Source organism: Canis lupus, chromosome 22, assembly GCF_011100685.1.
Source record: "Canis lupus familiaris isolate Mischka breed German Shepherd chromosome 22, alternate assembly UU_Cfam_GSD_1.0, whole genome shotgun sequence".
In the NCBI taxonomy this organism is placed as follows: domain Eukaryota; kingdom Metazoa; phylum Chordata; class Mammalia; order Carnivora; family Canidae; genus Canis; species Canis lupus.
Window position 1 is genome coordinate 34,559,030 of NC_049243.1, and position 27,768 is coordinate 34,586,797.

General features: G+C 34.3%; 1 long non-coding RNA gene across 3 annotated transcripts in view; it reads right to left on the reverse strand.

Annotated features, from left to right (window-relative positions):
• The window catches only part of LOC111091669, a 355,249-nt gene that overhangs the window by 60,906 nt on the left and 266,575 nt on the right, over positions 1–27,768 (reverse strand). For all 3 annotated transcript variants that reach the window (XR_005376441.1, XR_005376438.1, XR_005376439.1), the window contains one exon: positions 4,776–4,838. This is a non-coding gene — a long non-coding RNA (uncharacterized LOC111091669). The remainder of the gene's footprint in view (positions 1–4,775; positions 4,839–27,768) is intronic.

The window sequence follows — 27,768 nt, forward strand, 5'->3', positions numbered from 1 at the left end:
GTCATTTTTTTCGCCAACGTTATAGCCCACTGTAAGTACTTAGTTTATAGTTTACCTCTAGTAAGCAAGTGGTCCTACCCTCTCCATCCATATTTTTCTTCAAAATTTATTGAATTATTTGGAGGAAATGTGAGTCTATTATCCTATTCTCTTTGTCGTGACCAGTTTATTTCTTTACCTTTTTACCATTAACTAACTGGTGCTTCCAGGGGAAAAGACTCATTCCACTGTATTTAACCTGAAATTTAACTAGTACTTTTTATTTTCTTGTTGCAAATATTGTATTTGGTTTTTAATTGGTTTCCATGTCACATTCAGGTATTTTGGGGGAAAAGTTATTACTCTACACTCAGGCAAAGCCAAGAGGGATATAAAATAAAGGTTAGAGAAATTTCAAGGAATTCAAACACAAGTACAGCTGACCTTCAAATAAACTGTAAGTCATCACATTAATATAGTAGTGAGATGATGCATCAAGTAGCCAGGGGGATTCATGGACCTTTGAATCACTCTTGCAGTTTTTCAGTTATGGGCAACCACACATTATTATGTGAGGCAAATTATGTGTTTGGGTGTGGGTGTGAGTATGTATGTGAGTTTACCTGTTTTGATAAGGAGATAAGAGATGGGTTTCAGATACACCCGAGTTTAATCAGATTGTCTTTTTCATGTAATTGTTTTGAATGATTGAAGGACTACACACTATCAACTTCTGTGATCACTTGACCTTGTAGTGTCGCCAGAACTGTATTTAGAGTTAGATTATTAAGGACAAGAATATGTGCCACTTTTTAATTCTATTTTAATTTAATAAATTTTCTTTAATAATATAAACTATTAAAATTGAAGGGTATGGCAGAAATCTGTGTGCACATGGGAAACGAGTTTTACAGAGGAAAATACCACTTTTATGAACATTACTAAAGTTTTAGAAGAGATTGTTTTCAGAAACATAACTAGCTGAATAAATCTATTTCATACCTAGAATATGAAGTTCTAAGTAAAAAAGAGGGAAAATGTCATCTTCTGTTAAGAAAATCTCTTAATTAATTGTAAATATTCCATAAAATAAATTTAACCACCTAGAAATAATCTTATTACATTTAGTATCATATTTTGCATTAAAAACAGCAACCTTATAGTATTAAAAATAGACACCTTTATAAGTTATGTTTTTAATCTTATATTTTGTGTGTTATAGCTTTTTAATTGTTTGGTTTTTTTTAAGATTTGTATTCATTTACTTTGGAGAGAGCAAGAGAGAACATGCAATGGAAACAGGCAGCGGGAGAAGGAGAGAGAATGCCAAGTAAACATTCCACTGAGCATAGCTCATCCTGCTGCTCCATCTCAGACCCTGAGATCATGACCTGAGCTGAAATCAAGAGTTGGACACTTAACTGAATGAGCCACCCAGGTGCATGCCAAATTTTAGTAGCAAAAATTTAAATTTTACTGTTAAATAATATATAATTCAAATCCATATCTATTGGTACAAAATTTGCAACAAAATATATTTTAAAATATAAGGATAAATCAACTTTAAGGGAAACAGATAATCCAAAATAATAAGGTTATATTTTTCTCTTATAAATCATTGGGAATTATACACTTCTAGAAAAGAAAGCCACTTCCAAAATGTCATAGACATGTATTTACCTCCTGGCTTCCAGTGTAACAAAATGAATCTATTTCCATTTGTTCTGTGACAGGATGAAAATAGTCAACCAACCATGGAGAACATGTTTTGGAAGAATTTGATTCGTGGGCTCTTTCACATTGATAATGAGCATGAGGTTTTATTCAGTTTTATCTCAGCTTTATTTGGAAACCAATACCCAAAACATGTATGTTGTGATTGGAATACTAAATTATGTATTGTCATTTAGATTTGTAATAGTCTAACAAGTTGTTTTACAGATGCACAAAAGACTAAAATGTCATATCTTTTTTTAAGATTTATAAGCTGTTAAATTACTACACTATGAATTATTTACAGTAGTAATTTGATTAAGTTGCAGTATAGATAAAACATGTTAATATGAGGTTGATTTTGGCATAATTCATTTTAGCCTTAATTATTTTGTTGCTACCTATCGTTATAATGCACATTTCTCATCTTCCCAAATTAATCAAGAATAATGAAGTCACTGCTTATGAAAACATTGTATATAAATAACTTCAATTACTTGAGAAGAAATTTATTACTAGGGAACACAAAGTACCATGTGAAAATTTGCAGAATGTGAACAACTGAAATTGTCATTAAAACTATTTGCATGTATCACACACAAATTTACATAGAAGAAACAATCTGTTATAATCTTTCTAGGGCATAAAAAACATTACATTTTGTGATATCTTATATTTGATATATTTAATATGAACTCTTAGAATGCAATTCTATTTTAGTTTTCAAGCTATGAATAGTTTTACAATTATTTATTAATAGTTATGTTTTGTAAGTCTATATGTGGGGGGTGGGAGGGAGAGAGAGAGAAAAGAGAGCACAAGATTTTATTAAAATGCATATCACTCTGCATGTTCTTATTTCATTTTAAGCTAAATCTGAAAAGCCACATAGGCCCCATGACTTGTGGTTTTTTTTTTTAAGTTCAAAATTATCTTTATAAACTGGGGAGAAACTATTCCAACTATCTACCCTCTGCCATCTTTCTTCATTTTAGTTACTGATAAAGAATCCAAGACAAAGGAGCAATGTGGCAGGAAAGGATAAGATACATAGTAAGACAGATGCCTCAAATAATTAAATCATTAGTAGCTCTGAACAAGAAAAATTATTAAAATGGTGCAAGTGAATATTACTGGTCTAAATGAAATCCTTCATTTCAAACCTTCAGAGAAATTGGCAATAGGGAGTAGGAATGGGTTCCTATGAGTGGGGATTTCCCATAATGTCATTGCAGGTAAGTCTCTTTCATAAAAGCAAACGTAAAAGTAATGCCAAACAGTGTTTGTTTTTAGGTATTGATTTTTCATAAGAAATAGAATTTCTTAAATTATTAGCAGAAAAAATAGAATTAAAGGAAAATGCAAATAACACCTGTTAATGATACAAAACCAATAAAGAAATACATGATAGATAGATGATAGATAGATAGATAGATAAATGTACATTTGCAGAAATCCAAAAGTAAACTTTAGCACAGGTATTTCTAAATTCAAAAGATAAACTAGATGACAAAACAAAGATAATGACCTAAATATAATTAACTCTATATAGAAGTTTTGTATCCTAAAACAATAAATATTTTCAAGCAGTCAGAAAATATATGTGAAAGCTACTAAATATTAAGCCATTATAAAAATAACTATGAGCTTCAAAACCAAAATATTAAATACTACATTCTCATAAAAGAGGACACTAAATAGCAGAAATAAAAAACAAAATTTTGAATAAAATAGACTTGATTATTTGGAAACTAATAGATGTAGATATATTTGAATATATATTTCTTATACACTCATGAATAGATGATATATTTCTTCATCATTTTAGGATAAGATGAAATCAATACTTCTTTGATATCCACTAAAATGAGGACTAAACACTGAAATTGTAACCTTAAAACTTAAAATTATAACCTTAAAACTAGGTTATAAAAAGCAAGATTACATTTTATAGTTAATGACAAATTTGCTTCAGAACATTTTGGAGGTGCTGGTGCTGGACTTAACTCTAACAGTACCCATCTTTAAAACTGGAACAAATATGTCACGCAAATATTTTTTAGGCATAGGAAAACAAGTAGTGTTTTCTGAAAGTTGATGGGAGGGAGACAAATAAGGAAAGCCTTACCCTCATTCTAGCTTTCAACATTAATGTACTCAGAACTGTTGCTAAGGAGGGCAGAGATGGAGGTAGTTTTTTTCTGAGCTGAGGACACAACAAATGGAGTTCAGTTTTCAAAAACAGTTGAAATTTGCAAAATATATTATTGGAAAATAGCAGGCTATCCCAAAATCTGGCCCCAAAAGTCTTCATGATGATTTCCTATATGTTTTTGACCAAGAATTGGTCTGGGCAGATAAAGATGAGAAGTTTATGGTCTCGAAGAGCGTAACCACTATCATGTTTAAAGCAAAATGGAGCATTGTTTCAACATGTTGGAGTTCTGTGTGTCTTGAGTAGAAACATCACTGAGCACCTTAGGCATTCATTCGTGACTCCAGAAATCCTATATTTTAATAGTAAGGGCCATGCTCTAAAGTCAGGAAATACCATAACACTAATGGGAAATTCTGAACAGACCCAATCTAATCAATTAGAGCTAAGCAAGAAGATAGTGTCTGCTTCTATCATGCTGGGCACACCAATCATCCTCTATTCAGTTCAATATGGATTAAACCATCACCATAGAAACCAGCAGGAAGATATGTTGAAAGGAAGACATAATGTAAGCAACACATGGTAAAAATGTGGATACTATCAAATGACCTATATTTCAGCTGAGGGCACACTTTTTTGGTCCTCTTTTCCAAAAAACTCTAATCAGAAAAGTATATTAATTTTAAAATGATTCAAAAACAGGATATTTGGCCTTATTTAAGCTTCAAAACAGTTCAGTTTCATAGATTTGATTCTAACAATAGACTACCACACTTAATAATATAATTGAACCAGTTGAATACATTTTGATTTCTACGTTTCTAATATGACAATAAGTTATTTAGATTTATTTATTTAATCAGTCATGCATTATTCTGAATTATAGATAGGTTCTAAAGTATTAAATTATAATAAGAAATCTCACCTTGCAAGCAGAACTTGAAAATTACTATGATCGAGGTCTTTTGGAGTCAGGAATATTAAAAACCTGGAGATATAATCAGGGATTACACATAAGCTACTGGATATTGGAAATTGAAGTGGTTAAAATTCTCTGCTAGTCACAGACTAAAATTTGGTTTCACTACTCTCCATCATTAAATGTTTCTATTGAAAAGCTATCATATATGAAACCTTAATAGTATAAAAATGATTATTAAAACACTGAACCAGGGCAGCCCAGGTGGCTCAGCCGATTAGAGCCGCCTTCAGCCCAGGGCCTGATCCTGGAGAACCAGGATTGAGTCCCACGTCAGGCTTCCTGCGTGGAACCTGCTTCTCCCTCTGCCTGTGTCTCTGCCTCTCTCTCTCTCTCTGTATCTCTCATGAATAAATAAATAAAATCTTTAAAAAATAAATAAAATATAAAACATTGAACCAGAAAATTAAAATAATATATTTAAATTGATGATATAAAAATATCTAAGTCTAGTATTTTGATAAGTATTTTGGAATTAAATTGAAAGTGTTTCTAAAGATTTTTTTTATTCATGTATAATTAACATACAGTGTTATATTAGCTACAATGTACAACAATGATTCAACAATTCTATACATTGCTCGGGGCTGGATATGATGGGTGTACTTTTAATCCTCTGCCTATTTCACCTGTTCCTCCACTCATCTCCCTCCCATTGGCAACCACCAGTTTGGTCCCTGTGTTTAAGAATCTTTAAGAGTTGTAAGAGTTTTTTCTTTATCTCTTTTTTTTCTTCATTTGTTCATTTGGTTAGTTTCTTAAATTCACATAAGAGTGAAATCATATGGCATTTGTCTTTCTCTGATTGACTTATTTCACTTAGCATTTTACCTTAATGTTCATGTTTTAGCTTATATAGTTTAGAATATACAATAATTATATTATATAATTATTCTCTATCTTCAAGAGAATAAAGTTTAGTCTCAAAGGACAAAAATTAAGAGAAATGTAAAAGTTTATACAGAAAAAGGATTAAGTTAAATTTTGTTTGTCAAATAGATTTCATAAATTAAAGTTTATACCAAAGACTGTAGTAAGAGATGAAGAGGAACACTATATCATACTTAAAGGATCTATCCAACAAGAGGACCTAACAATCATGAATATTTATGCCCCTAATGTGGGAGCTGCCAAGTATATCAATCAATTAATAACCAAAGTAAAGACATACTTAGATATTAATACACTGATACTGAGAGACTTCCACACAGCACTTCCCTGCAAATGACAGATATTCTAAGCACAACACCTCCAAAGAAACAAGAGACTTAAATGATACACTGGACCAGATGGATTTCACAGGTATTTACATAACTTTACATCCAAATGCAACTAAATACACATTCTTCTCAAGTGCACATGGAACTTTCTCCAGAATAGACCACATACTGGGTCACAAATCAGGTCTTAACCAATGCCAAAAGATTGGGATTGCCCCCTGCATATTTTCAGACACAATGCTTTGAAACTTGAACTCAGTCACAAGAAGAAATTTGGAAGAAACTTAAACATGTAGACGCTAAAGAACATCCTGCTAAAAGATGAAAGGGTCGACCAGGAAATTAGACAATTAAAAAGATTCATGGAAACTAATGAAAATGAAGATAAAACCATTCAAAATCATTGGGATACAGCAAAATCAGTCCTAATAGAGAAATACATCGCAATACAAGCATCTCTCAAAACATTGGAAAAAACTCAAATACACAAGCTAACCTTGCACCTAAAGGAGATGTAGAAAGAACAGAAAAAAAAAAAAAAAAAAAAAAAAAACCCTAGACCAAGTAGAAGAAGAGAGTTAATAAAGATTCAAACAGTACTCAATGAAATAGAGACCAGAAGAACTGTAAACAGATAAACACAACCAGGAGTTGGTTCTTTGAAAGAATTAATAAGATAGATAAACCGTGAGCCAGCCTTATTAAAAACAAAAGAGAAAAGACTCAAATTAATAAAATCATGAATGAAAAAGGAGAGGTCACAACTAATACCAAAGAAATACAAATGATTTTAAAAATGTATTATCGGTAGCTATATGCCAATAAATTAGGCAATCTAGAAGAAATGGACGCATTTCTGGAAAACCACAAACTACCAAAACTGGAACAGGAAGAAAGAGACAACCTGAACAGGCCAATAACCAGGGAGGAAATTGAAGCAGTCATCAAAAACCTCCCAAAACACAAAAGTCCAGGGCCAGATGGCTTCCCAGGGGAATTCTATCAAACATTTAAAGAAGAAACAATACCTATTCTACTAAAGCTGTTCTGAAGGATAGAAAGGGATGAAATACTTCCAAACTCATTTTATGAGGCCAGAATTACCTTAATTCCTAAACCAGACAAAGACCCCACCAAAATGGAGAATTATAGACCAACATCCCTGATGAACACAGATGCAAAAATTCTCAACAATATAGTAGCCAATAGGCTTCAACAGTACATAATAATAAGAATAATAATAATAAGAGGAATATTCACCATGACCAAGTGGGATTTATTCCTGGATGCAAGTTTGGTTCAACACTCATAATAGAATGAACATGATAGATCATATCAACAAGAGAAAAAACAAGAACCATATGATCCTCTCAATAGATGCAGAGAAAATATTTGACAAGATACAGCAGCCATTCCTGATCAAAACTCTTCAGAGTGTAAAGTTAGATGGAACATTCCTCAACATCTTAAAAGCCATCTATGAAAAGTGCACAGCAAATATTCTCAAAGTGTAAACACTGGGAGCCTTTCCCCTAAGATCAGGAACATAACAGGGATGTCCACTCTCACCACTGCTATTTAACATAGTACTAGAAGTCCTAGCCTCAGCAGTCAGATAACAAAAAGAAATAAAAATCATTCAAATTGGCAAAGAAGAAGTCAAACTCTCCCTCTTTGCAGATGACATGATACTGTACATAGAAAACCCAAAAGACTCCATCCCAAATTTCTAGAACTCATACAGCAATTCAGCAATGTGGCAGGATACAAAATCAATACCCAGAAATATGTGGCATTTCTATACACTAACAATGGGACTGAAGAAAGAGAAATTAAGGAGTCAATCCCATTTAAAATTTCATCCAAAAGCATAAGATACCTAGGAATCAACTTAACCAAAGAGGTAAAGGATCTATACCCTAAAAACTACAGAACACTTCTGAAAGAAATCAAGGAAGACACAAAGAGAAGGAAAAATATTCCATGCTCATGGATTGAAAAAAGTAATATTGTGAAAGTCTCAATGCTACCAAGGGTAATTTACCCATTCAATGCAATCCCTATCAAAATACCATGGACTTGCTTCAGAGAGTTGGAACATATGATCTTAAGACTTGTGTGGGGGATCCCTGGGTGGCGCAGGGGTTTGGCGCCTGCCTTTGGCCCAGGGCGCGATCCTGGAGACCCGGGATCGAATCCCACATCAGGCTCCCAGTGCATGGAGCCTGCTTCTCCCTCTGCCTATGTCTCTGCCTCTCTCTCTCTCTCTCTCTCTGTGACTATCATAAATAAATAAAAATTATAAAAAAAAAAAAAGACTTGTGTGGAATCAGATAAGACCCCGAATAACCAGAGGAATATTGAAAAAGAAAACCAGAGCTAGGGCATCACAATGCCAGATTTCAAGTTGTTCTACAAAGCTATGATCATCAAGCAGTATGGTACTGGCACAAAAACAGACACATAGATCAATGGAACAGAACAAAGAACCCCAAAATGGGCCCTCAACTCTATGGTTAACTAATATTTGACAAAACAGGAAAGACTATCCACTGGAAAAGGGACAGTGTCTTCAATAAATGGTGCTGGGAAAATTGGACATCCACATGCAGAAGAATGAAACTACACCATTCTCTTACACCATACACAAAGATAAACTCAAAACGGCTGAAAGTTCTAAACGTGAGATAAGAATCCATCAAAATCCTAAGGAGAATACAGGGAACACCCTTTTTGTACTTGGCCACAGCAACTCCTCGCAAGATACATCTATGAAGGCATGGTAAACAAAAGCCAATCCTATACCATTGATTGTCTAGCATACCACTTATGGGTAGTCTAAAACAATTATGATATTGATAGATCTTACATAGGAATGAATTTAATAATTTAGTAATTTTACTAATACATAGATTTGATTCATAACTTACATATGTGTCTTCTAAATAAGTCCATAATCTCAAATCTATTTTTCCTGATATTTCTCCAAAGAACATAGATACATATATACACTATACCTTTTTCTGTACTCACAATATGAAAAAGGATCTATAAATTAGCAACAACAGAAAGTAGCTTTCTAATAAACTTATAACTCCACAGTGCTGCCCAGAAGTTAAAAATGTGTGTGTGTGTGCGTGTGTGTGTGTGTGTTTTGGCAAAGTGAAAAAATAGCTAAAATTTAAAATATTTTAGGCAAAAAATATACTGAATTATTATTAGACTAATGGTGTAACAGTGAGATATGTACTGGGGGACACCAGTAAACAAGAGGAATAGGAGCATAAGAATAGCTCATAATTTGACTTAGCAAGAGGAATAGGAGCATAAGAATAGCTCATAATTTGACTTAATATATGACAATGTTGAATAAAAAAAGACAGAAAATCATTCACATGAAGGGATAACTGAATGGCAAATTATTTGATTAAGAGGAGGGCCAGTCTAGAAAACTAACAGAGGAAGTGATATATATATCCAGAACATAAAATGGGGATAAAGATTTTTTGATAAATATTTTTAGTTGCTATATATGTATAGCAAATGCTGAGCATTCTTGGTAATCTGATATAATATGAATACAAGTTGATAGAAATGGATCTGTTCTTCTAAGGAATAAAAAGAGAAGTAATCTGAAGACAAATTGCAAAAAACTATGAACACTGTGATAAATAATAGTAAATATAAGGGAAGTGTTATTAGTTTTTATTTATTTCTGATTTCTGAGTTATTTAACTGAACTAAATAAATGAGTAGTTCCTCTTGTGTCGTTATTATCTGAACAGTTCTCATTTGAGATTATAAAATTGATAGCGTGAGCTTAAACCAAGCAAAGCTATCTTAAAATTCAATGGAAAGAATTATAATTGTTCCATGACCTTTAAAAACTTTTATTGAAATATTATAAACTATCTTATTGTTAGTTAAACATTTACAGGCAATGAAGAAATAGTAAAACTAATATTTATTTAGAACACATCTTATCAAAATGCTCAAAACATTTACAACTGAAGTGTTGTGCTTATTTGAAAAAAAAAAAACAACTCATAAAAAGTTATTTTTTCCTCATAAAAAGTTTGAATGATGTTTCTTTCTCTATCTCCATTTATGATACTCATGATATGGAACAATCAATGCTGTGTTGAACTTCCCTCTAAGCTTGGGTCAGCTTTCAATGTTTTATCTTTTGTGCCTTCAGTGTTGTGAAACACCTCCAAGAATTCCATTAACGTGAAATTTACTCCCTGGTTAACTTCCTCTGGGACATTTGATCACAACCACCTTTCTCATTTATGCTAAGTTTACCTTTGCCAACTTCCTCTATATTGAGTCTTCCAGAGAGGGCAATACCCACCTTACCATGCTTATCTATCTTCTGATCATACCCACTTTTGTTCCTGGGGGTATCACTTCTAATTCTTTGCTGCACCATCATCTTTATTGTTCTAGTTTCTCTTTTATTTATCCATTTTTGTAAAATACCCCTGGGAGATAAGATGGCAATACAACTACACACTTTTATGCTTTTAGGTGAATTGAATAACAGGTGTGCAGTGACCAATCTCTGACAGAGTCTGAAAAAAGTCACGTGATTGCTTACTGATCATCATGTGCATCTATTATTTATGAAATGATTTGTGGATAGAGGAGCTAGCAGCATGTTTCTACGTTATGTAATTATTCACAGTTGATATAACCGAGTAATTTATTTTTTTTAATTTTTATTTATTTATGATAGTCACAGAGAGAGAGAGAGGTGCAGAGACACAGGCAGAGGGAGAAGCAGGCTCCATGCACCGGGAGCCTGACGTGGGATTCGATCCCGGGTCTCCAGGATCGCGCCCTGGGCCAAAGGCAGGCACCAAACCGCTGCGCCACCCAGGGATCCCATAACCGAGTAATTTAAAATTGAACCCATTATTAGAGAACTGGTATTATTTAAATAGACTGTAATAACTAAAATTCAGGCATGTCAGAGCCTTGCAAAGCAAAGGTCTACATGCTAAAATAGCAATAAGATCATTGAAATATCAAATAAATGTAAAGTATAGGAAAATTCAAGTATCAGTACATAGTCATTATTAAAGGTGTGATATAAAATATCACTTTAAAAATATTCAACACAATCTGATTTTATTAAACTGATTTTTAAAAAAACATGAAAATGGTAACTTTGGTGTATACTCAAAAGAAGTTATATTTGAACTCCTAAAGCTGGGAATGTTAGACTTGCCCTATACCCTTCCTCTCTCTGGAATGGGCTAGTTGGTTCACCAGACACTTTGGTCTGTGTATCCTCACTTTGCCCAGAGTATTTTGGGACTGACAGTATAGCTGCCCTTTTCAGACTACCATTCTGCGTTTTGCCAGTCTCCATGTTTCATCTGAACTTGCCAGGCATTCCTAAACATATCTTCAGATCCTAGTCTAACTTAACCCATCTCTCCTTCTCCAGCTTATAAACATTCCGTGACTCTCCATCACATGGAGAGCCAAAAGACCAAAGTCTTGCTTCAGCCATCAGCTGGCCCCTGGTTCCCTCTCATTCCCTCTGGCTATTTGTTCCAGCCCCTTCAAGACTATGGCTCATATCCTGCAATTGCCGGTCCCTATGCTTTTTTTCAGGTTTCCTCTGTCTGGACCACTCCCTACAGCATCCCAGAACAAGAGGCAAGTTCCCTTACTCCAACCCAGGTCTCCTTGCTCTTGCAGAGATCAGCACCGATGCTATGTTGGGCTTAATGTCCAGACACCTGGGAAGATACAGTTGCCCTCAGTTGACTTGGGTGGCTCATTCATTTCCCAGTCTGCTGGCCTCCCCCGGTGCTGGGAATTAATACTGGCACCCAATATTCCCATCTTCCTCAGGGGGGGTAGGGCATGAGCAACCCACCTCAATTCCTAGGCAAAATGCTATTTCCTCCTACTCCCTCTCCCTCAACTGTGCTGCCCCCATCCTCACCACCCCCATAGCCCTAAGTCCAGCTCTTCTGGGAGATCCCACAGTAGCACTGAAAGGGGCCCATGAGACCCCTCCCACCAGAGAGCATCCAGAGATACATAAGTGATAGGGTAGCTCATGAGAGACACAAAATTGTAAGTCCTATGGTTCTTCTTCCCATTAAGCACTGAAAATTTTACCTATAGACCTTGTAAATTCATTATAATAACTAGCTGACATCTTCCTCAGCTCCCCTATCAAAACCTTAGTTCCTACGCCCCTCGATGAAGTAGATCAGAGAAATCATTCTGCACTTTGTTCATCCAAGCAATTGGTAAGGAAGGCCAGCCAACAGAATTATCATGCTACTTATTTATTTATACAAACGACAGCATTACTGTCTAATTACCATAAGAGTCATGTTTATTTCAGCAATTCAGTTGAGTATGAATCTTCATCAAATAAAGGGTTGGCTTTATTTTTTCCAAAGAAAATTATCCTAAGCTTCATATTTCAAAGAATAATTAAATCTCGAACATAAATCTTTGATAGTCTAAAGTTAAAGGTAATATACATATATATTTTTATTTTGATATTTATGATTAAATGTATGAATTTGGAAGATTTTAAGCAAGATGTCAACATAGGAGAGAGCAAGCTTTAATTCCCCCTTTCCTTTTTACAATCTGACAGAAATGTTCAAAGAAGAACAGAAATAAAAATAAAATGTGTAAGAGAGGTCTTAATCAGTGTTCAAAACCTACTTGTGCTACCAACTGAAGCCCATAATTGCCAAAGATTGCCTTCAAAACAAGAAAAAGCACCGTAGAGAAATTTGATCTACTGACAAGGTCAATTCATTGCAACTGGACAGATCCCAGAGATTCAAAATCACTTGTGTCACATGGAGCCCCTACTCAACCTGGTTGCATTTGTCCAAGACCACCCGCACCAGAGCCTTCAGATCTTTGTTTTCTGCCTGTACTTCCACTGCCACTGTAAGCGTCAGCTGAGACTGAGACATAGGCAGGCTTCCAGGATCACAATGGCTGTCATGAGCAGCCTAGAGGAAGTTTGCGGACAACCAGGACAGCTTCCCAACCCTAGAAAACCTGGAACATTATAGTGAAAACATAAAACTAAAGACTCGGGAGGATCCTGATACCCCTGAATGATTTAGAGAATGACTTCAGAAATTTGAAAATGGGATGACCATCAATCCCCCTCCACCTCACCTTTGGTTAGGAAGTAACCAAAAGAGAGCTGTTCCTAGAGCATCTCAATGCTTCTTAAACTGCTAACTTTTCAGAGCAAGCTGTGAGCTCCACTGGCACACCTGACCCTTGCTGGAGTCCAGAAAATCTTTGTTCTTCCTTCATTATATTTTCTTTTTTAAGTGGGTATATATTTTTATAACTGAAAAAAAAATTAAGACTGTAAAAATAAACAAAAGAATTGAGATAAAGCAAATTGTTTAAAATTCATACACATAATTTTTTTATATATATGACAGATGATTGCAAATTGAAGGGAATCACAAAGTATGAAATCCTACCCTACAGATGGCAAGAAAGTTGTGAGATGTTACATGAAGTAAAAAAAGGAAATTGTAACAAATCTCAAAGCATCAAATAAATTTCAGGGGTAAGGGTCAAACTGATAACTGGTCACCAGGCTGATTGAAATTCCTGACTTTTAGTAATGGCTTTTAAATTCAAAGGCCGTGGCAGCAGTGCTGGGATGTCAAACAAGGGTGGCACTTCAATACTAGGCAAAGTTTTTGGAATCAGGTAAATTCCCTAATTCTGGGGAGGAATGACTAGAAGAGAAGCAAAGGCCAACAATATGAAAAGTGAAAAATTACTCCACCTGAAGCCACCTTTTCTCAAGATATAACAATACTTAGATTTGAAAGTCTTCAAAATACACAAGAAAATGTTTTAAGGGAAGCCCCGGTGGCTCAGCGGTTTAAGCGCCGCCTTCAGTCCAGGGTGTGATCCTGTGGTACCGGGATCAAGTCCCACATCAGGCTCCCTGCATGGAGCCTGCTTCTCCCTCTGCCTGTGTCTCTGCCTCTCTCTCTGTGTGTCTCTCATGAATAAATAAATAAAATCTTAAAAAAAAAAAGAAAATGTTTTAAGCAGTGAAATTTAAGCGTTTGCAAATTTGGTTATGAAAATTAGAATGAAGAAATCACTCAGTAGCACAGCTGGGGGAAAAGCAAGCACTGCTCTCTTTTTCAATGTTTAAAACTATACACAACTTTCATGAAATATATTCTAGAAATGACATTTTTAGAGTTTATTCCTAACAATTCAAATGCTGATCATGCTCTTCCTGGAGCTTCAGAGTGAAAGGGCAGAATATTTCTGATGCTTGATGATTCATAGGGGCCTGGTGGAGGTGACTCTCTCATGCACACCATTTCTGTGAAGAGCACAATGTTTGCAGTTTGCTCTACTACACATTCTTGCAAAGGTCTAGGGGAAATTGCTACAAATCTACTTGCCACAACAGGATACTAACTCCCATCATAGAGAGATCAGATTTCTTCAGTAAAGATGATGCTTTTGAGTTTTTTTTTATTATTATTGGAGTTCAATTTGCCAACATATAGCATAATACCTAGTGCTCATCCCATCAAGTGCCCCCCTCTGTGCCCGTCATGCAGTCACCCCTACCCACTTTTGAGTTTTTGATGTGGATGTCATCATTGATGGTGTGTGACAACACTTTCTTTGGCTAAACCTTGGAGATAGAATCAGATTTTGGTTCTATATTTTTTATATTTGTCAAAAAACACATGAATTTTCTTATTCTGTAGGGAAGTAAGCCCTTATACGTTACTGAAATTTCCTACAGGAATATCTGTTTATAATGTTTATTGTTAATTAAATTGAATTAGGTAAAATTATATGAATAAACGTTTATATTGGATTTTTCTTAAACCTGACTTCTCATTGACATATTCACCTAGAAATCACAATAGATCAGATGATAGTGATAAAAAAATGTAGATACATTCCCTAGTTCTTTTTTGCCTAGATAAGTCATCCTGCCTTTCAAACACCATACCATATATAATACTTAATGTTCTTTATGCTGTAAGAGCCATCAAAAGAACTTATCAGAGTTTCTATGACTTAATTTGTATTCCCTGAAGACTATCTGCTGGTTGAGATTAAATCAGGTAGCCCTCTGAACAATTATTTGTCATCCACTATTTATTATTTCTAAAAACAGGTATATGAATAGGATAGCACTGTTAACTACTATAGTTAACTGAGAGAGATAGAGTAGGAAGAAAATATTCCATAATTATTTACTGTACCACATATACAGTAAAACATTACAGTGCATACATACCACACATACAGTATAAACATTTTATAATAATAAAGATCTTTTAACATAAAATATATTAAACTTCTTGCAAAATATCAAGAATTACTTTCAAAATAATATATAAAAATAAATATCCACTATTAAAGAAAATACACAATTCTTATAAGAAATATTTCTCATAAAATTTAATAATTTAAACCCAAGCAAAATAAGAGTTAAATAATTAAGAAGATCTAAGTGGCTCTAATCAGAAGTAGTGAGCAGTAAGGTTGCCAATTCTTCCAAGTTATGTTTATATTTGTAGTATTTTTGAATCATTATTATAATGGAATTTGTTTTAGGAACCAGAAAAAAAAAACTAGCTATGAGTTTTACCTGGAAGAGTAAATAATTAAAAATAAAGTTTACTTTTTTGAAATGTAATGAAAGAGGAAATTTTGGGTTAAGTAGTAAACTGTATTTAAGACTATAGTATTTAGAATACATAGTATGCATTTATGTATAAATAAATGAAATCAAAAAAGTGACTCGCAAATAAAAAAGTATTAATGTGTGTATATATATATAATTTATAATTTAATAATTATAATAAAGCATTCAATAGCTTTTGAATAAAAATTAAAATAACATTATTAGTGATCTGAAATCAGCAGTAAAATGAGAACAATGTTCAGTAAATGCAGTCAGTAAATAAATACACAGAAACATTTGTAACTGAATTAAAATCTAGAAAGTACACATAAAATAGCATTGCACCAATCAAAACTACAAAGTTTCAGGATGTTTTAACAGCAAAAATTAATGGAGATTAATACAATAATTGCAATAGATAGGCTAATCAGATTCTGACAAGCCTAACCCAATTTGGTACAAATTTGATAAGATTTAGATATCTCTATTTTCATAGCTTTTACCCGGAGGTTAGGCCCAACATGCCAAAATGAGGGATAGCGTAAACTTTGAAACACACACACACACACACACATGGGTGCAAGGGGGGCGTAGAGAGGGACAAAGAGACAGAGAGACAGAGATTCTGTCTTTCTCTGCTGAAAAACTAAAAATCAGACTTCAAGGCAACCATAGTCATTGGAGCATTAGTGGAGCAGGGAGCCTGATGCAGGGATGCAGGGCTTGATCTCAGGACCAAGGATCCTTGGAATCATGACTTGAGTTGAAGATAGATGCTTAACCGACTAAGCCACTCAAATGCACCTCTTGTGGGGTTTCTGATGTATGTAGATATATTACATAAAATAACTATAACATGAAATACAGCATGGGACGTAGTTAATGGGCCCAGAGAGTTACATGATTTTGTGTATTTATGTATTCTGGTCTGGTATTAACTCTAAGCAGACTGAACAATTAAAGGTGATTTTTATAATCCCTGGATCAGTCACACACACACACACACACACACACACACACACACACACCACCCAAATAGCTATAACATAAAAGCCAATGGATAAAATGGAATTTTAAAGTTATCAGATCACTTGGAAAATATATAGTAATAAACTTTGACATATTTTAGAATTCTTATTTGGGAACCACGTAGTGATTGGCACTTAGGAATTATATAGCAAAACTTCACTTTTACAGAAACACTGAAGAATACACTGATGATATTTGTTTGATCATATCGTTTTATAATTACTTGAGTTTTACATCTTAAAGCTGTATACACTTTACCATGGGTATTATTACTATTTTATTTTATAAATAATTCTGAGGTTGTTTAGTTATTCATTACTCTGTTTTTTTTCTGTCATAAACATAAACACCTAGGTGGAGTTAAGGCTTCTGATTTTCCTTCATTGCTCTTTGCAATAGCATTAATGCATTTCTATCTCAAAAGCATTTACCAGTACTACACAATGTTCTAAAGAGATTGGTTAGGAAAACAGATTACAGCAACCTTCAGATACTGCAAGGTTAAGTGATTTGACCTCAGTCACAGAAAAGATAAATGACAGTATTAAGAACAGTATCTGGTTAATATAAGGAGCATATTTTAATTCTATTCTTCAATGTTAGTTTCTAGATCAGAGTTTTTGCTTTACAAAGTAGAGGGAAAATAAGCAAAGGAGTAACTCAAATTAAAATTTGCATCAATTCAAATCTTTTGTCTTACATATATCAATTTTCCAAAATGATATAGTTCTTCTGCATTAATCAAATAAAATGGATTCTGGACAACGTCATTCAATAAGTGTTTATCCAGGCAGATGACTAAGAAACAATTATTTGAGAAACACCGTAGATAGTTCATCCTAGGTTGAAAGAGCAAAAACTTGGTCAAGAGGCAATGCTCAAGATTCTCTAGCTCTAAAGAGACAATTAGGACTAGCTAACAGAGTATTCCTTACACTCTTTTTATTTATTTGTTCATTCATTCATTCATTCATTCATTCATTTTAACAAGATATGCTTTAAATTAAAAAATCAATTGCTGACAATGAGTTGAGATGAATAAACTTTCAGAATCACAGAGAAGAGACTATTTGCTGGCCTGAAAGTGAAACCAAAATGAGGATAGAGTGTGTTGTAGTCACTATTACAAATGTTGACTACATTCTTCCTTTAAGGTGTGTTTTCTAGAATCCACTTTGTGGATTTATCTGGGACAAATGACACTCACTTCCATAGTCTGTTTCAAGGGGTGATTAAAAAAGAATGATTGGGGCACTTGGTTGGCTCAGTGGTTGAGCATCTGCCTTTGGCTCAGGTTGTGATCCTGGGATGGAGTCCACCGGGATGGAGTCCACTGGGATGGAGTCCTGTATTGGGCTTTCCACAGGGAGCCTGCTTCTTCCTCTGCCTCTCTGTGTTTCTCATGAATAAATAAATAAAATATAAAAAAATAAAAAATAAAAAGAGTGATTAATGTCTAAGAAATTTTCAAAAACTTTATTTTTATGTAAACTTACTAAAATGATTATTCTGACAATCCATCATTGCTCTGTGCTGTTCCACAGTGCATGCTTTATACTTTCCAACACAAAAGCTAAGGTGATCTGTAAATATTTTTACTGTCTTATCCAGAGGTTAGAAACATGACCTAGACAGGGCCAGGCGATGCCTTCCCAGAGCAAGTGAGGCAAAAGGAAAGGCATGCTTAGGTTTCATTTGCGCAAACAGTATTAATGATGTCCTGAAGTTAGGGTAGTGTTAATGTTGGCCAGGTTGTTCTGTTTCTTGTTTTTCTCTCCCACCTTGTTTCCATGGTTTCTGCCCAATTCACTTGTCTGATTCTCTTAGTTATTTTGTATGTTCCAATAAATTCTATTTCTGCTTAGATAGCCACAGTGAGCTTTTATGTCTTAAAATTAAGGACTTTGGTAACAACAACAACAACAACAAAATCTTTATAAATAAGTATGGGATTCAAACTTTTCCATAATATCTATGGATGTTAAAATGTTGCAGACAGCCTTTATTTTTCCTCCCAAATCTTATTACTCTTTTTGAGTCATTTGGGCTAACCTTTATTTGTCAATCACTTTTTAATTTCTGTTTTGTGAAACAGAAAAGCATATATTTGTTGTTTCTATGATCAACCTTTAAGTAGCCAAGGCCTTTTAGCTACCTAATGTAGCACAAAATAAGATAGAGATGTGGGTATCTGTTATTGTGTTAATGCTTTAAGAGCCAGATGGTAAAAGAGAGACGGAAACAGAGAGAGGGGAGAGAGAGAGAGAGAGAGAGAGAGAGATTTTCTGCAAAAGCCGAAGGATTGGATAGTAAGCACTATACAGAAGATAGAGAAAACTCAATTATTTCCACACTTCTGAATCCCTGTCCAATTTCAGCTTGATTAAAGTACACAGCAACTGTCACTATCACAGGGGAATACACTAGTTACTGTGATGTTTACCCTTTTCTTTTTAAGTAGGTCCCATGGCCAGCATGGAGCCCAATGCAGGGCTTGAACTCACAACCCTGAGATCAAGATGTCATCAAGAATCAGATGTTAACTGACTTGAGCCATCCAGGAGCCCCCTGTGATGTTTGTCCTTAATGAGAATGGATATATGCTTAGAGATTTCCTCCTAACTTTATCGTGGGAGCTATTTTTTTTTTTTTTACTGGTTATATTAAACTCTACATCTTAACTTCAAATTTATCATTTGATTCCCTGTCTAGCATCCAAAAATCAGAAACAAAAAATCATTTTAAAAAGCTTATACATTATCAACTGCTAGTTTGATTAAAAGCAAAGAATGTGCTGAATGAGAATAGATCATGCTTATTATCTAATTGTAGGAAGGAGCTTGAGAGCAAGAGTAAACAAAACAATTTTGCATCAGTTTACTGTGACAGATTCAAGGACATGATTAAAAAGCAACTGATTCCAATTTGAAACCAAATTCAACACACATCAGGCAGAAGACAGTCAATGTTTTAGAGGTATCAATGACATTTTAGAGACAATTTTTCAAGCAATGCCATTGCAAGGTGAAGGTATGCCTTCCTTAGTACTTCCTTATCCAGATGTTTTTATTAAGAAGGCGGCTAAAATTAAGACAAATGTATTACTGATAAAGATGGCTATATTTGTTAAAGGAAGACAATTTGTGGACACAACAAAAAAAATGGAAAGTGGAATCTCTCCTTCATGAGTTTCCTCCTAAAATAAAATTCTACCTTATTAAAGAAGAAGCACATATTTTAGAGGGTTCCTAGTAGGGTTTGCTTTAAGCACAATGCAATATGCATGTTCAGTGAGACATTTAACAGAAAGATAATTCTTGTCAACTTGCAATTATAATTTATCTTCATGGAAAATTAGAACTTAAATAAGTATTCAAATATTTGTCTATAATTAATGTTTTCTCTATATTTTTAATTGTTTTGATTGCCTTTTAAAATACAAGCTGGAAAGCTGATGTATTTGATTATTGAAGTAAATTTCCAAAATGTTAAAAGAATCTCTAAGTACCATTAATAATTATTGGCGAATAGTTTTATTATTGTGTCAAAAAACACACGTTTATAATTTATACTGATTTATTATAAGATTTATAGATACTAATTAATTCTTTTTTTTTTAAGATTTTACTTATTTATTCATGAGAGACACAGAGAGAGAGAGAGAGGCAGAGACACAGGCAGAGGAACATGGACACAGGCTCCATGCAGGGAGGCAGACGTGGGACTCGATCCTCGGTCTCCAGGATCACACCCTGGACTGAAGGTGGCGCTAAACCGCTGAGCCACCCGGGCTGCCCCATTATTTCTTAATACTTACAAATTAGAATTCTTGTGATAATTTATCCTAAAAATCTCATAGACTCTATCACTTATCAAAGAAATACCTATCATTATTTTAAAACTTTTTTTTTTACTTAGAACTTGATAAGGAGAGACCAGACCAATCCCAACAGTATTATGTAAATGAAAGTTGCCTAATAAAGTTTTGAGGAATGATTAACTTTACAGCAACATAACTTAAAGTGGAGGTACACATAATTTTAAGGGACTATTAGAAGGAATCCCTCATTTGACTCCATCACTCTGATGTCCATCATAGGGCTATATGGGGAATTAGAAGAAGAAGTTCTCTTTTCACAAAGAAATTACAAGCTAGAAAAGAGGTAAAGTACACGAGGTAGTTAAGTAGAAATATAAGACACATATACCAAAACTATTTTTTTAAATGATTCAAAGTGCACTTGAGCGCCTTGAAGAAAGACACAATGGAGTGTATGAGTCTTGAGATAAGTAAGCTATATTGGGAAAACCAATTTAAAGAGAGAGGAGGCAGTTTCTTCTAGAGCAAGATGAAAAAAAAAAATCAAGACTAGGGAGCAAAATGCACATGATTTTCTGTGTTTTTCCCAAAACAAAGAGAATGAGATTTAAGTGCTTTTCAAAGAAAGTACGATAGGGGTTTTGAGAGTCTCTAAGAACTCTATGTACATAGTATACAGACTTTCACGCAGTTATGTTAGAGAGTTGATTAACCCTGATTCTCAGCTGTGTTGAGTATGATTGAAATAAATTTGAAAATATTATATCTAAATCTATCTTAGATCCAAATTAACAGTGCTAAAATGGTTTTATAATGGAGCTAGTGTACCTACAGAAAGTGAGCAATAGAAGAGCATTAAGATCACTGTTTTCTAAATTAAACCCTCAAAAAACAAGGAGGGAGTAATATTATTGTGGATATAAGTGAAATAGGGGCACACTTTGTACATTGGCTATAGGAACAGTATTTTTGTTTTAATTAATAGAAGTCATTTGTTTTAATGTGTTCATAAAATATGTCACATTGTTAAAATTCAAATTATAATAAATAAGGTATCTTGGTAAAAATTGCATACAGGTAATTTCAGTGTTTAGTTTGTTTTGTAATCTTGTGATGTGATGCTCTGGGGAAAAAAATGGGGTATGGATGACTCTCTTTTCCCCTTCTACCTAAAGTAGAAGAAGAAAAGTCTAGCTCTGTTATGTTAGCATTACTGTCTTTGTGGTGACATTATGAAATATCCATTTTATTTTTTACTTTTTAAAGACGTATTTATTTATTTGAGAGAGAGAAAGTAGGGGAGGGAGAGGAAAAGGGAGAGAATCTCACATAAAATTTCTGCCGAGCACAGAGCCCAACCTGGGGCTCAATCCCATAACCCTGAGATTACCACCTGAGCAGAAACCAAGAGTTGGACGCTTAACCAACTGAGCCACCCTGGTGCCCCATGAAGTGCCCACTTTAAAAGAAAAACTTTGAAAGTCAGAATTTCTCTCAAAAAAGAAATAAATGCAAAAAGTCTGTCAAGTAATATTTTGTTAATGTTAAAACCTTAGTTAAACCAGTAACGATTATATTAGAAGATGTTTCAAACTAAAGCTGGTGAAGAGGGCATCCATACTCTAATCCAAAATTAATTATCGTGCTTGAAAGAAGCAGAATGAAAAAAATTGAAGGTAGACATATATTTTTAACAGATTTTAAAACTTTAATTTTCTTGTAGGAAAAAAGGCAGGGTGGATAAATTGTCTTGTAGTCCTCTATGTTTTAACTGAAGCTTATTTCAGAAGCTTTCTAGGGCAACGTAACTTTAAACATGAGTGAGAGGGATGAATTATCCATCTCATTACCCAGTGGATATGAATAATATTTGTCAACAATTAATGAGCAGAATTTTGAAGTAGAAGGAAGAATTTTTCAGTAACCATTATAAAGTCCTCAGACATTGACAACCAAATGTTAATTTGATAACAGCACTGTTAGGTCTCCATAGGAGAAAGATTAGTTACCTGCACACAAGCTCCATCCATGCCACTGTTCATCTCTTACCTGTGGATGAGAAACGCTAATGTACATCAGTCAACAAATGGGTATTTATTAGGTTCTGGTGCTGGAAGCATATTTCTTTTCTTGGCATATGATTTCTAAGATACCTCTCTCTCTCAACATCTCTTTGCACAGTTGCTGCTGTATGGCCAGGGGGCTGACAATTCCTTCATAACCAAACTTAAAATGAAGTTGTGTGACTAGAGGGAAAAATGACAACCACTACCACAAGCCCTAAGATTTATGTAGAATTTTTATCTAGTTATATTCTTTATATTTATCCATGGGCAGGGGAAGTGTATCAAGATTTTAAGAGTGTGGGTTTGAGGAAAAGTTTAAAGAAAACTCTCCCTTACTTAGGCTTACCTCTAGCATAAAGAAAAAGATTCTGCACAATTTATGCTAATCTGGGAAATATATAATGGCTTGGGAATCATCAACTGTTACTAGCATCCTTACAAGGAATGACTTTTATTGTCGATGCTTATATCCTTGATGTATATTTTCCTTTAGAATCCAGCCTGGCAGTTGGATGCAGTCTCAGTAGCTTACTGTTTGACTATAGGATTGAGAATTGTGATTCAGCCATCCAAAGGGGACACATGAGACTTGTATTTGTTGTGGTTGCTGGATAGTAAAAGAGTTTAGGAAGAGCCAGGGAATTGTTTTGGAGATTATTTTCTGGGGACATTATTTTTTCTGTAAAAAAGTAATTGATTTAATAGTGAGGGCTTATCGTATTTTCATTGGATCAAAGCTGTGGTATTATGTAACTTTCATTTGAGTTTTATTGGACAATATAGCAGTATAAAATTCAGATCAGAAAAACTTATCGATTGACTTCTCTACTGAAATATGAGGTCTTGAGGTCAGACTAATTGAGAAGCTTCTAATTATAACAGAGAAGAGATATGTGAGTTTTTACTGACCAATGTGTTGGTATCATTATTACCAAATTAATACAAAGGCCTGGGTAGAGGTTTCTGGAACTGTAATTCTCTATTCGTGAAAGGTATAATAATTCTAGTTAATACTCTCCAGTTAATTATTAGTAACTCATTAATATTAATGAGATAAAATATACTTATTTGACCTTAGGGGAAATTCTAGGTTGATCTCAATTACTCACTTCCTTTGATTTCATCTCCAAATATATGGACAAATATAACTACCAAATATTAAGGATATTTATTAGACCATAATACAGGCACAGCTTCTTTTTTATTCCTACTTGGAGTTTGGTCCTTTTGAGAATTTTCTCTTTTATTTGTCTATGCTTCATGCATCAGAAGAGCCTGGGATGATTCCACCCAGAAGTTGCCTCATTCAGTGGCCTAAGCCCCGAATGAATTACCTTGTTCAAGTTTTTCTCTGTTATTGGAGTAGTCAATTAAAATTGGGCTACAGAGAGGGAGGAAAAAAGCAAAATAAAAGTTCAGTAGTAGTAAAGTCCCCTCTACGCATATGTTTACCTGTGGTTTTTGTAAGAAGAGGGTACAGAAATGTTGCCAAGAAGAATAGATTCAGAAATTCTCTGATCTAATGTCCGAGGTCACTCTCTGTCTCTATCCTTCTCAAATAAGAACAAAAGCAAATGACATCCATTCTAGAGATGAAACTTAGTAACTAGAAGAAAAGATTCTTCTCTGTTTACTTGGGTCATAAATGGTAAATGACTCAAACCAGTTTCTATTCTTTTGTGTATCTGTTTTCCTGATACACCACTACCTCTTGAAAATATTACCTTAAGCAATGGACTTATTTTATTTATTCATAGAGACAGAGAGAGAGAGAGAGAGAGAGAGAGAGAGGCAGAGACACAAGCAGAGGGAGAAACAGGCAACACACAGAGAGCCTGACGTGGGACTCGATCCCGGGTCTCCAGGATCATGCCCTGGGCTGGAGGCGGCGCTAAACCGCTGCGCCACCAGGGCTGCCCCCCACAGATTATTTAAAACACAAACTCATAGCAGCACTAATGCACACTATAAAAGTAAAACATTAAGGCCTTTAAATGCAGGATGATATATTAGCAATTTAGCCTGCAACTAATAACAACAGAATAAATGACATTTTTTATTAAAATATGGAGGGCTCAGCTTCTATTTAAAAAAAAAAAATTCTATTAAAGAACAGCCCTCCTCTATTTGAGGAAGTGCATTTCTCTCTCTACAATACTTTGTTCACCACCCAGCAGGAAGCTTTGCTAGAGACACATGGAGCCATAAGGCAGTAAAAAAGGAGGCAGCAGATAGAAATGAACTTGGCAACCTGCTAGGGTAGCAGATATCACTCCATATCACAGCTGGGTGTGCATGCATATGATTTTTGTTTTTTCAAATGGGCGAGTCCACAATCTTAATCAGATTGTTAAAAATTCTAATAATTCTCTCCTATCAACCACCAGTTAAGACTCATGACCACTGTTTTAGAGATTTGTATAGCTCTCCAAAATTTTGCTCACTGAGATGTAAAAATATTTTTAAATTGGTTAATGTGTTTTAACTTTTATATGTGCAAGTCACAGGATAATTTCTAGTTAACTACCTATTTGTAAAAAAAAATAAACCAGACACAAAAAAGCATATTTTTACTTTTTTGAAATATATTTAAAAATCATATCAGTCTTTTGTGAGCAGGAAGATTTAGCTAGTATAATTTTATTGAGGTCTCCTTTGTTTATGGGAAGAGACTTTCAAATATTGATTTGCTTTTTATTCATCATGTAATGCAATAGAGAGGCATAAAATAATAATTGAAGAATTAAATCTCCACTTCATTTCTAATTTTCCTTCTTTTGAGGTTTGTGCCTGACCTTTATGACTGACTATAGCTTTCATGGTTTAATCATAAATAATTTGGCAATTCAAAGACAATAATATCAGACATGATGTATTTTTTTCTAAGCAATAAAATGAATTCAAAGATACCAAGGTTGAAGAGAATATAGTAAGGGGTTGGGGTTTCATCATTATCGGGTGACAGTGTGGTGAATTAAGGCGGTGCTTACTGAGATATCCTGTTGTGTCCAGACACAGCAGGTCAACTTGGATTTTTTTCATTCTCTTTTATTAGGTTTCTTATGATCAACCTTTCCACTCTTTGAAATTGTTTTATTGGTTGTACCAGTGTGCTACATATATATCCGGAAAAAGGAGAGAAGATTTAAAGGAGACATAACCTAGAAGGGAAGCTTTTCTGCCTGGTGAGTTTAAAACTAGTCCAAACTGGCCTTGCATTACCAAGATTATTTTCAGTAATAATTAGAGAACTCAGGAGAAATACTTGCCTTATTTGGATATCTTTACAACAAAAGTAGGATACTGAGACAATTAAAAAAAAATGTCTCCAAGTTTCTCCAGTGCTTTGCAAAATGCCTGCTCAATATGCAGTTATCTTCTACAATAATATAAAATTTGCTTGATATTTATTAATATCACCTCCTACCTTCTCAAAAGAGGCTCAATAAAAAGTTGTTTAGTTTCTAAAACTCAGAAACTCCTCTGTTGAATAACTAGTATCGTCATTAAAGCAAATACATGAAATTTACTATGTATGGACATTGTCTTATATGTTTTGAGTAGATTATTTTATTCATTTGTGCATCTACACACATGCATGAATGAATCCCATGCATGTACATTTGTGCATCTACACACATACATGAATAAATGAGAAAAGAATTAGTACTACTTTAATTTTCCAAATAACTTCTTACTAGAGTTAGTAAGTGGCATAGTTGATTTATGAACATGGGATCATCATGTGCTAGAGTCTGTGCTAATTAATCATTATGTTAACATAAGTAATCTTTTGTCATCCTGTATATATGTGTATTTGTAAGAGCTTTACTATACTATAATTGATATTTTATACAATTTACTCATTTAAAGTGTACTATTCAGTTTTTAAAATTATATTCAGTGTTGTTCAGCCATCATCACAACCAAAGTTAGAACATTTTTGTGACCCCAGAAGAGATACCTTTCCCACTTTAGTTATCTCTCTCTAAATACCCCGTAGGCAATCGCTAATCTGCTTTTGTCTCTATAGAGTTCCCTTTTGTAGACCTCATGTGAATGGAATCACATCACATGTGGTCTTTTGTGACTGGCATCTTTCATGTAATATAATGTTTTTGAGGTTAATTTGTCTGGTATTACGTATCAATTCTTCATTTCTTTTTTATAGCCAAAGGATAGTCCATTATATGGATGTACCACATTTTGTCAGTGGACGGGAATATAGGTTGTTTCCACCTTTTGATTATTATGAATAATGTTGCTACAAATATTCATGTGCAAGTTTTTATGTGCAGATATATTTAGATGGCCCTTGAGTATACATCTAGAAGGGGAGCTCGGGATCCCTGCGTGGCGCAGCGGTTTAGCGCCTGCCTTTGGCCCAGGGCGTGATCCTGGTAGACCCGGGATCGAATCCCACGTCGGGCTCCCGGTGCTTGGAGCCTGCTTCTCCCTCTGCCTATGTCCCTGCCTCTCTCTCTCTCTCTCTCTCTGTGACTATCATAAAAAAATAAAAAAAATTACAAAAAAAAAAAAAAAAAGAAGGGGAGCTCTTGGATGGTAACTCTGTTTGATTGTTGGACAAACCACTAGACTGTTTTACAAAATGGCTATTGTATTTTACATTTCCACCAGCAGTGGATGAATGTACTGACTTCTCTATACCTGTGTAACACTTGGTCTTATTGGACTCGTTTATTCTTCTACCCTAATGGATACGTACTGGAATCTCATTGTAGTTTTGATTTGTATTTCTCCAATGACTAATGATGCCTAGCATTTTTATATTATTTGTTGACTATTTGAACACCTTCTTCTGAGAAATGTCTATTTATATCTTTTGCACATTTAAAAAACTTAATAGATGATTTTTAGAGGAGTTTTAAGTTTATAGAAAAAATGGAGCAAAAAGTACAGAAAGTTCACATATATCTCCTCTAAGCCTGCAGATAGTTTGCCCTATTAGTATCTTGCATTAATGTATTATATTTGTTACAATTAGGGAAACATAATTCATGGTTATTGGACAGATGTCCATAGTTTAGAGTTCACACTGTGTTAGATAGTTTTATGCATTTTGGTAAATGCATAATTTCATGCATGC